The sequence below is a fragment of the Protopterus annectens genome, chromosome 14.part0 (genome assembly GCF_019279795.1).
Source record: "Protopterus annectens isolate FY-2018-M chromosome 14.part0, PAN1.0, whole genome shotgun sequence".
Taxonomy (NCBI): Eukaryota; Metazoa; Chordata; order Ceratodontiformes; family Protopteridae; genus Protopterus; species Protopterus annectens.
This window is the reverse complement of record NC_056748.1, coordinates 928,313,221-928,325,291: the sequence shown is the minus strand read 5'-3', so window position 1 is coordinate 928,325,291 and position 12,071 is coordinate 928,313,221. Positions and strand designations below refer to the sequence as shown.

Here is a 12,071-nt window from a genome sequence, read left to right as displayed (position 1 = left end):
CATTAACTTGTTTCAAAGATAAGCAGTGGTATTCATCTCTAGAAGGTGGAGTGATGAATGGACACATTTTGGTTGAGATGGTTTGAATGGCTATAGTGTTTTTTTTTTTTTTTGGATGCAGCAGCCACCACTGGAAGACTATATGAGTGGAAAAGATTCACCTACAGCTGACCTGAAGAAGTTTGAGATAAAGGATGAGATTTTGTGGCCCAAAAAGGAGTGAGTTAACATTTTTACATGTGTTGTCAATATGTACAGAAAACTGAGACAAGATGTTAGCATATTCATGGATACTTGTATTGTAATGTTGTATTTTTGTGATCATTGATTATCAGAGAGTTTTGGGTTATACTGAGTTTCAGTATTTTCCCAAATACCATGTTGTTGTTTTTGATGAGCTGTGTCTGAGTTTTTTCATTCTTAATCCATTGGATGAGGGAGTGGAAGTCTGCTTGTTGGTCACACTGTAGTGAATGAAGAGAATGATCTCAGTGGTACATAGGTTCATAGGTTAGTACTAGGCTAACTGCCCTTGCGAGCCATTGTAAGCCTAGCCAATTATCCCTTGTGAGACTCAAACCCTGCACCTTGTGTTTGTAAGGCAACCACCTTAATCATTAGGCCACCCCCCCAACACACTTGTCAAAAGTGGGATTTGAAACCACGCCTCCATATGGAGACCAGAATCCCCATGAACATTGGAATCCTTGAGTGTGGCGCCTTAGACCACTCAGCCATCCTGACTTGGATGGACAGGGCCATATTGTTGGCATATGGTAAAAGAGGAAGCTGAGGAAGATCAACAGGAAGTGTGTTATTGTAGACAGAAAATAGAACAGGTACAAAAATGGAACCTTGTGGGATACCTTTTTGTGGAGGGGAAGTAGAAGAGTAGAGAAATTGAAGATGACATGACGAAATGGTGATTACAGACATAGATGTGGCACGAGGGAACAGCATCACTGCTTATAGTTATGACAATAACTTTTGCCTACAGAAGAGCACAATGAATTGCATAGTCTTCCCTAGGAAACAGAAGAATGAAGGCTATGTGTACATGATGGTTGCAAATAACACTTTAAGCTAGTAGGTCTTATGTTTAACTCATAGACAGAAATTAATTAGACTCTATATAGACAGTATTTACAAGCAACGATAAAAGCCAGTGGGTTTGAGAATCCTGAGCAGAGGAAGTAGGGGATACAGCTGTTGTTATCAGCTCTTGGCATTAATCTTTTGCGTTAAACTGCCAGAAATAATAAGAGACTACTGCAGATCTTTGCTAGAGTAATAAATCATACTATTAATTAGCATGGTACCTGTGACACTTTGAGGACTATACCTCATTAAGTGAATGCAGTCCTAGCGTATATGTCAATGTCATGTATGTTGGACAGATGCATTAGTTAGAGATAAGTAGTGCTGTTTAGGTCACTATGGCGGCAAACCACTGTGTGCTAATGTCAGAAGGTAGTACATCTACCCATCAAATACTCTGCTGCATTAGCTGTTGTATTGCTGAAACTCTGAATGGTAACATATTAAGTATGTCTTCTATTGTTTGCTTACATAGCTGTCAAAGCAATGTTTTATTAATTACATTAATTAATATTAATTACATTAATGTTCTCTACACTAATGACTGCACCTCTAAGGACCTCTCTGTCAAACTTATTAAATACGCTGATGATACAACTATCATCGGGATCATCAGGAATGGTGATGAGTCTGCATACAGATGGGAGGTTGGGCAGCTGGCCCTTTGGTGTAGTCAGAATAATCTGGAACAGAACACTCTTAAGACTGTGGAGATGACAGTGGACTTTAGGAGTGTTACTACAATATTATCCCCCTCTTTATGTTTAATACTGCTGTGTCAGTTGTGGAATCCTTCAAATGTTTGGCATCTATAATCTCCTGGGACTTGAAGTGGGAGACCAATATAGGGTCCATCATAAAAAAGACACAACAGCAAATGACAGCTGAGGACGTTCAACCTCCCACAGGAATGGTTGATTCAGTTCTATACAGCAGTCATTGAGTTTGTTCTCAGCTCATCTGTAACTGTGGTTTGGATCGCTGTCTAATCATGACAAAAATAGGTTACATTAAATAGTCAGGTCTGCCGAAAATATTGGTGCTAGTTTGCCCTCCTTTCAGGACTTGTACTATTCCAGAGTCATGAAAAGGGCAGGGAAGACCATCACAGACCCTTCAAATCCAAGCCACTATCTTTTTGAACTATTACCATCAGCCAGGCATTATAGATTAATATGCACCAAAACAAGCAGATATAAGAACAGTGTTTTTCCACAGGCCATCAAGTTCATAAACGGTTAACTCAGCTTATTAGGTTGGGGTATTCTTTCAACCCTCTGAGGATTCTGCAGTATTGTTTACATATTGAGGATTCTGCAGTATTGTTTACATATTGAGGATTCTGCAGTATTGTTTACATATTGTTAATACTTGTTTCCTTCAGAGTTTATTTCAGTATTTCTTGCACTGAGCTACACTTTGCACCTTGTATGTATGTGTATATGTATATTTACTTTGTTGTCTTGTTCTTAATAGTTGCATGTATGTCATTTGTCTTGTTCTTAATAGTTGTATGCATGTCATTTATGTAATTCATACTTCGAGAGTCACTGAAACTGAAGTCAAATTCCTTGTATGAGTGCATAATTGGCCAATAAATGTGATTCTGATTCTGATTCTGTTCTACCACCCCATGTCGGAAACTGCCATACTTCTAGTATGGTACCGGCAAATGCATGTTAGCATCAATAAAGCAGTTCATGTACCAGAGGGGTGCTGTGTCCCTCTTCACTCCTACTGTTCCATGATGAAAATGGTGTGGGAATTCAAAATGATACCATTAAGAGGGCAAACATCTACCATACAAGACACTCAACCCCTTAAAAGAGACATTAATGAGAAGCAAATGGTTTTAGATCATTCTACCCTGCCATTAGGAGCAGGAAATCTGGGAAAGTGTGTCTGGGGTGCTCATCAGGGGTATCTTTAAAGGTGAAGATTTTGATGGACCACTACCTGGTTCCATAAGGAGCAGTACAACTGTCTCATGAATTCTTTGTACATCTTTCCTAACACTCAAAAAATCAGAAGAGTGCTGGACACTATAAGTTTCGATCAGAAAACAAAGCAGTTGAGAAGCATATTTTTGTATATTATCTCAATTAAGGTGTAGATTGTCTCGTACAGCAGATGTATATCCTCTTAATGGCATTGTCTTGAACATACTCACCATTTTTGTTTTGTTTTTGCATTGTTTTGTTTTATTTTTAAAGTTTGCAAAATTATTGTTTTGAAAATGTTTTGTAATAATTTGAAGCTTTTCTCCAATGGCTTCTGCTGAAAATGGCCTTCTATCCAGTCGGAGTTTTCCAAGAAACTGAATGTCAATAGATACATCATTAGAATGGAGTTACAACACAATGTGTTACCATTGCATATTATTATTATTATTATTATTATTATTATTATTATTATTATTATTATTATTATTATTATTATTATTAATAGTAATAATGACACATCTCAGAAAGCTGTTTTGCTCTGAATCAATGACAATGCCATCTGTCAAAGACATGTCAGAGTATCACATATGACCTTTGTGGGGCAGTGCACATCTGTCATCAATGAATGACACTAGCGTTGATCAGAATGATGCTGACTGTTACTTACTGCCTGTGTTCATACCAAATCTGTCAGACAAATGATCATCCCATGGTCACCATGTGTAACCACATTGCTCATCCCAAATCTGTCAGACAAATGATCATCCCATTCCATGTGCTCACCATGTGTAACTGCATTTTACAATACCATCAGTACGCAATACATCTGTAAGGAAGTCACTGTTGCCTGTTGGTAGGGGATTGACCTATATCAGAAAAATGCCAGCTTGCTATATGTATGCACATGTCCACAGTGCAGCGACAGGTCTGGATAAGTTAATAGAGCTATGACAGCACTGCATGATCCCATTGAAGAGTGACAGTAAGGCATGTGGTCTGCCAGTCATCACTGCCATTAATGCATATAAGAATGATGCTGCATCATTGCATACATTCAACAGAGAGCAGCATAGCTGCTACTTGAGAGCTGCTGACCCTTGTTTGCAATCACACTGGCATATATCTCTACTGTAGTAAAGCATCACATGCTACCTGGTATCAGAGAGTAACACTGGTATTGTAGAAATGCTCTGTCCCTTACCAGTGTCATGGTCACATGTCACAATGATATCAAAGCACTACATGTTAACACCTGTAAGAAGTGCATCTGTTGTACAGATACTGTACCTTTTATTACAGTCACGTCCAGATGACAAGATGATACCATAATGTTACATGTTAACATGTCTAAGAAGCAAAGGCATTGTACAGAAACTGTGCTTCATACCAGTGCCATGGCAATGTGCAAAGCTACATAATCTCCTTCTGCTTAGCTCAGAACTGTGACACTGGAACTTTTTTTTTATTTTATTTTATCAAGAATACCAAGCAGCATTGCCATTTGTCTGCAATTCAACATAAGTTGTATGTATTATTCTTCAAACCTGAAGGAAAAAAAAATATTGCTTTCTTATGAAAATGAAACTGAGCATTTGATATGTAAAATTAGTTTTTAATCTACTCAAAGCATATCTTTATACTTCATCTAATGCAGGATTATCATAATTCAGTAATGCAGAAATAGATTTCCCTTTACTAAAAGCAAATGCAGTTAAGACCATATATTTTTAACAATGTAGTTTCCACCTCTGAGACCAACTCGTGTCCGAACAGCTCCTTTAGATTACACCAGGCATTGTTACTAACAGGACTTTTATCACAGCTCCATTAAAGTCTTGGTACCTACAAATTTCTTTAAACTTTAGATTATTTGATGGTTTGTTTAGTTCTTTAATTTAGTCAACATTTCTGACCACGTATGCATTTTTCATTTTATTTATTCAATTTGTTAGCAAGTTGTATCCTGATGGTCAAACACTCATTTACAGTCCGTGAAGAATATATAAACCAGCAATAACTGAGCTGTACACAGGGAACAGTAAAGAGAAAGAAATAATAAAAGTATGTGAGTGAAAGCCTGAGTGCAACAGTATATTGCGTTAATTGGAATATCTAAACTTTAAAGGTTAAGCAAGGGACTTAATGAGATATTTACAAAGAGAAGTCTATCGATAGTTATCACTGGAAAATATTTGTGAATAAAAGATAACTTGCGAAGTAAATAACCTGATTTCTGTATTTGTAGTGATGGTGCATGCTGACAGATAAATATAAATCCAGTAAGTATACTACAAATGAGATGTATTAACCTGGACATGGCACTTGTTACTACAACTAACCTCTGAAAATTACCAGTAAAACCGGGTGAAGAACATTAAAAATAACCACAGAAAAAAATATGTATAGTAGGAAAGGCTGAGGTCAGTAAAAGCAACACTGCTCCTTGTATAGTATGGAGCACTGCTGTTTAAGAAATACATTAAACAGTAAGCCATTTAACAGTAGTGTGAGTAGAGGACTTGACTAAGAAGAAAAAGATGAGATAGCACGCAAGAAAGGAATAAAACACAAGGAGGGAAGTAAGAATGAAGCTACTGGTTAACTAAAGAGAAGTATGAGATGAGACTAGCATAAACATGTAGCGAAACTATAGAAAATAGTATAGTCATCTCAGCATCTGCCTACATGGGTCAAAGTGCATTAAACATGGCTACGACACTAGATTTATAATAGTGTCTCTTCTGAAGTACATGCTGTCTACATGGTTAGCATACAATTATATAACCACACGCAAGACTCATCTGCCTGGGAAGCATCAGTCACTGATGCAGCATCGCCATAGCTACTAATGCTATAAATATCTCTAAACATTTGCAGGAGGAAATTGCTGAAACTTTTCATTTTGATCACACAGTACCCAGAGCTTAGCATCTGTCTTGTTTTCTATACTGATATTGATACTAAAAGACTGATCTGGGTTGAGGCATTTAGGATTACAAAGTAGCAAAGATGCTATTATGTTAATTTCTGGCATTAACACAGCCAGTTACTGCTACAAAACGTAAGCAGCAGAGTTGACATAGCACTTGTTAGTGCTGAAAACATCAAACCACATTTGCGTAAATGAATAGCTTCACCTGATTATGCATTTCCCCCTTAGAAAATGAGTTTTCATTGTAAATGTGGTTACAGTTTCTAGTGAATCATTTAGTATCAGTACACATATGTATGAATTATAACAGATTTTTGCTTATGCATTTAACTATCTTATTCTCATTTAACATGGTCAGGCCATGCCATGCTTCTTACATGTGAAAACTAGGAGCAAATAACATATTTTTGGTCTCCAGTCCAGTTTTCTTGTGACAGCAGAATCAATCTGTTTCTATAGGATATACTGCAATATGTCATATATACTGTGTTTTTATAGCAATGCTTTCCATCTGAGACATGTAGAGAATACATTGCAGTGCAACAACGATATGACATTTTGTAACTAAGGAAACATTCCCCGGTATTCATTAAGACCTGCACAATGTGCAGGAATAGTGCAGGAGCTGCTGCACACAATATGTCGGCTGAGCAATTTAGTATAGAGCTCCCGGGACGTGCACAAGTGCTCCTGCACTATTCCTGCATGAACACCACTGCCTTATACTAATTACCTCATTTGCTGGTAAAAAACATGCAAATGAGGTGAATTAGTGATTCAGCATGCAGGCAGGTGTCTGTGCAAGAATAGTGTAACCTGCAGAAATGTATTCAGTTACTAGCCTAATACATTTCTGCAAATAAGAAAACGGCATGTATTCCATTTATTAGGCATGCCAATGGCCAAATATATGGCCATTGGCATGAAAAATAGCTTAATTTTTAAAAAATAAAACTTTTTTTTTTGGTCAATGCAAATGGTATTGTGCCAAAAAAAAAAGGGGGGGAGAAATCAATTTTGAGAGAAATCTATATTTGGCCATTATAGTCAATGGCATGCAACATGATAACAATACCAGGGAACAGTGGTTGCTAAGGGGAAAAGCTTAGTGTAAGTGTAGTAACTCAGGAGTATGGCAGTGGTGTATGCAAATGAGGGGATTTATACTGAATCACAAATTTGTTCTAAGTGTCAGACTGCACCTAACTGTGTAGCTGCTCCAACACCATGGTGTAGACAGGAGGAGCAGCTAACATGAAAAGGGGGTGTGTCATGCTTGCTGTAAGCACATTGAAGCACAGTGGCCTGTGTTTGCCCTTAGCTAAGCACAGCTAAGGAAGGGGGTGTGTCTGAGGCTGTATTTTCCTATTCCATGAAATGCAGAGAGTGTTCGCATCCAGGGAGGGCCAGTAAAATAATTTGTTTGTATAATGAATCCCTAGAAGTGAAAGACAAGTTGTAGTTGTGGGTCTGACAAATCTGCCATCCTAAGACATTTGGGGTATAATAAGGAACCTTTTGGAGAACTACCCCATTACTCTGCAAGTTTCCTCACTGGTGTCTAGCTTTACTGCTCCGAAACAAAAAATGTATTCCAAGGAGAAGGGGAAGGACATTTATGGTTCGAATATTATTAGCCCTTGGAAAAGACAGAAGACTAATTTGAAGTGATGGTGGCTTCAATATGCATTTTGTTGTTAGAGATGCTGTCAGTGGGTCATAACAACTGATTGAGAGCCCTACAAAACAGGTATGGTGACTGTGGAAAATATTGCCCCTTTCTTTCTAAAGTATGCAGTTTTTGATGTATTAATGATTAATGGTAAATTGATAGTTTCTTCTAAACTCTGATACTACTGGAGTTTCAAGATCTGTTAGTGTATGAAACTGCTTCCAGTAATAGGGAGGGGGTTGTAGGTTCACAGATAAACCTAGGTAGGCTATGGACAGATAAATATCAATCAAGCTGGATTCTGAGAGCACATTGTCAGCTTGTATTGAAATGCCCCAAAAGTATCCAGCAGTTCTTAGCATAGCCTGGCCCTATGGTGCAGAGAGATACAGCAGTGACTGAACCCAGAAGACCTGTACTTGACTAGTAGCACAGGTACTTGAGGGACCACCATCTGATGCTGGCTCACCCATCCTGGAATGATAGAGACTGATGCTTTGCAATTACATGAAGGGCCTGGTAAACTCCATGCTGCAAACAGTGTGCTGCTCAGTTTGGAGTTTGCACATACATGGAAACATACATGCATCTCCAAAGGTACACATAGCAGCTCTTGTATCTCCACTCATTCTCAACAGTACGAATCAACATAGGTACAGTACACCCTCGGATAATACATACCTTCAGGTTTTGTCCTTCTCTTCCTTTGGGGATAAGAAGTTCAAGTGTTTCAACCATTTTTTCCATTCCTTTGCAAGTATTTCCATATCTTGTCAATAGCTTAACTTCCAAGCAAGAAAGTGACTGCTAGGGAATTTTTTTTTTCTTCACCAAATCAGTAATGCATCTTGAGACTTCTAGCTAATTTTTCTAGCCTTCTCTCTTCAAAACTCCCTGCAGGTGGTTTATAACTAGCAACCATTCTTCACCAACCATTGTATGAACACACATGCATACTTTAACCTTTCTACAGCGATAACAAGATCTTATGTAATGACAGATTCGGACTAACTAAAACCACATCTAAATAAATACAGAATGCACATCATTACTGCACATGAATTTCACAATAGTCTGGTGTGTATCACAGACACTTACTGCTATACTCACTAATAGTATTAATCTATAGCTTACTAAATGTCATTCATTGACTATAACTACATCATGGCTAATGTACTTTATACTTCGTTTTATACATCACAATCTGTAAGATGGTTGAAAAGTAATTTTGGATCACCCACCTACATGGCTAGCAGATGAAAATAAATAAGAGTATAAAACACAAAGTAATATACACAGAAAATATACTTTAAATTTGACTGTTAACAAAATAAATGAACTGGTCCATTACAAACTTTTTTCAGCCATGACCTAATTAAAATGGCATAATGTCCAGATTCACAACAGCTAATGGATGCAGCATAGATAACCTTTGTGGTAAGCATCTATGCAGTGCCCTTATTACATGCATGTATTTATTGCATGAATCAGCCAGCTCTCAAACTCTACATCTCCTTCAAAGACACCATACTTAAAGAATTCTGATGTGACTAAAGGAATACTAAATAACACACACTTGCTTTCATTTTCATTGCAAGGCATGCTGGTAATTAACCACATTTTCCATGAAGAGTCAAAACCCTTTCTGTACTTAATATCTCAGGCTGTACAGATATCCAACAAAGCTTTTCAGTATTAACAAGATAAATTTCATATATTCAATGCAATCACATTTTTCTACATAACGTATTAGGGTGTCTAGGTTGGTAGCTCTGACTCAAGCACATAAAACAGATGTAAAACAAAATCCACATATAAACCTCAATGGGAGAATTTCAGAGCCAGTCTTCTACAGGTTTAGAAGACCACAATATATACTTGTAATATGAAGAAAGCAAGAAAAGAATGAAAACAGCTAAGACCGTAATGAAAAAAACAAACACAAGGAAGAGTGATAACTTAAGTTACTAATTTACACAGCAGTACAGGCTAGACTCCAACGATCTTGTGATGAACACTCCGCACTTCAGCCTCGAGACTGTAATGCTTCTTAAAACAAATCAGTAAACCAGATACAACTTCACACTTTTCTAAAAATTGTAATGTAGACTCTATTTCTCACCTTTTCTGTTCATCCCCATTTGGAGACACTTAGCCGACAATATTGGCATCTGTTACGTTGCTTACGTGACATGACGCAGTTCTTGTCTTGACTGCATCTGTAGACCCGTTTGTTACAAATGCTGTGTTTAAAGAAGCCTTTACATCCCTCACATGAGATAATGCCATAATGCAGACCTGTGGCTTTGTCTCCGCAGATAAGGCAGCTTCGCTGATCAGCCCTCTCATCTTCCATATAGTTTACTTGACAAACTGTAGTCTTTATACCGTATTTAATCATCTCAGGTAACCGGTGCCATTACTGTTCCCCACCTACTTATAGAGCATAATTGCAACCTAGTACCCCTACCCCCGGATGCACAGTAGCAAGGCCCGCCCACCATCCAACACGCGGTGATGGGTACGACTTTTACAGAATATTCATCCGGTATTCAGTACCTTATCTCATGGAAATAAATATTGAGCTAAATAACAAAATAACTAAGTCAACATTGCTTTTCACGTTTATTTCTTAAAAGTAACACTAAAGGAACCCGGAACTTAAAGCTAGACAAGTACAGACTGCACACCACAAAAGTAAATCTAAATTGCCTTGTCTATTGAATGAAGCAACTTGCATAACAGTAGAAAATGTATATGCACCATCAATCAGGCTTACTACACAAACATAAATACAAATTGTTGTCACTTACCTGAAGACTCATGAAAACTCACTGAAATTATTTTGATGAAGTCTGTTTACTAAAAAAAAAAAAAAAAAAAGGCAAGAATATGAGGCACATATTTTCTACCCAGCACCTCAAGTTTTGCAATACCGTAGCAAATCCTTCAGTAGCTCCTGACTAGTTCTCTGGTAAGTTATAACGTGAGCACTACATGCATACAGTACAGTTTAACCCATTCATGTAGTCTTTTTTTCAATGATGGCAAAGTTACACAGTCTGTTACAGAATATTAGGATAAATACCACAACGTACCTGTAAAAAAAGACTCCTGGTAATGCCTATATGGCGGTCCGTGAATTCCTTGACTGGTGAAATAAAATAGAGGATTCAGTAGCAGGTAAAATCTCCAGTTTGCAGAAAGAAGGAAATACCTGCTGCTGGACCCACTATTTATTAGGGGAGAACAAAAGAAGCTTAGGTTGGGGGTGGAGGTGCTATGCAAGTGGTGGCTCGGAATGCAAGAATCCGATTGGCTGCCACCACTTGCTTAGCAAGAACTTTTAGAATGCTTTTTTTTGAGGAAACCTCAATGTGACCTTAATGTTTAAACACACTGAATCGTAACTAGATATGATAAATTACATATTTAGTTACGATTTCAGAGTGTTTTACATTAAGGTGAACTAAAAATTAGCTGTACACTTTCTCTCGCTTGTGGAAGTTCTTGGGGGTAGCGGCTTGAAAATTGTATCTTCTCATGGCGTGCTCGGGCTTAAACACACAGGCACCATGAGAAGCTACTCGGGATTAATGAGTTAAAAGTGTTTACTTTAGCTAAACGGGTGTGTGTGGTGTGCACTGGGCCTAAAACAAAAAAAAAAAGAAAAACATCATAGGGGATAGCAGAACTGTTTACATTTGAGCACCGGGAATGCATGCCACACATCAGGGCTTAAACGGGGAGGAAATGGGAAGGGGAACCAACAGAAGGAAGGCAATCAAGGAGAACAACCATAGCTGGCAGATGGAATGTATCAGTATCAGCCAATTACACAGGCAGCAGACCAGCACACTACTATAAACTATGCAAATACCTTTCAGTCTGTTTTTTCCCACAAACTCTACACCACTGGTGTACACATTCGGGGGAATTTTAAACTGACAAAACTAACAAAACATGTTAGTGGCTGCTGTTGCTTTGATCTATCAGTGTGTGCTAGAGACAGGGGGTGGTGAGGAGGATAATGCTCAGACCAAGGAGGAGGAGAACAGTGTTCAGACCCAAGGTAACCTACCAGGGGCTACATGATCTGGAGATAGTAGAATGCTACAGGGTGGACAGGGGCATACTTCAGCAACTTGTAGAGCTCTGCCAGCCTCGCCTCAGTCCCAGAACTAACAGAGGGGAACCCATCCCAGTGGATACCAGGGTATGTGTAGCCTTAAGAATACTAGCTACAGGTACTTTCCAAAGACCAACTGGGGATACCATGGGGGGTCTCACAGGCATCTGCATCCAAGATACTCCACCAGTTCCTGGATGCCATGTGACTGCAGGCTGCTGAGCACACTTACTTCACCAGCACCCATGAGGAGAGGACCAGCAATATGCATCTCTTCAACCATGTAGCAGAATACCC

At 38.4% G+C, this 12,071-nt stretch overlaps 1 non-coding gene across 1 annotated transcript; it reads right to left on the bottom strand.

The window, feature by feature from the left end:
* Window positions 1-640: 640 nt before the first annotated feature.
* TRNAL-CAA lies at window positions 641-744 on the bottom strand. Its single transcript has 2 exons — window positions 707-744; window positions 641-675 (listed from the first exon to the last, which is right to left on the bottom strand). It is a non-coding gene; the product is annotated as a tRNA-Leu (tRNA).
* Window positions 745-12,071: the final 11,327 nt, after the last annotated feature.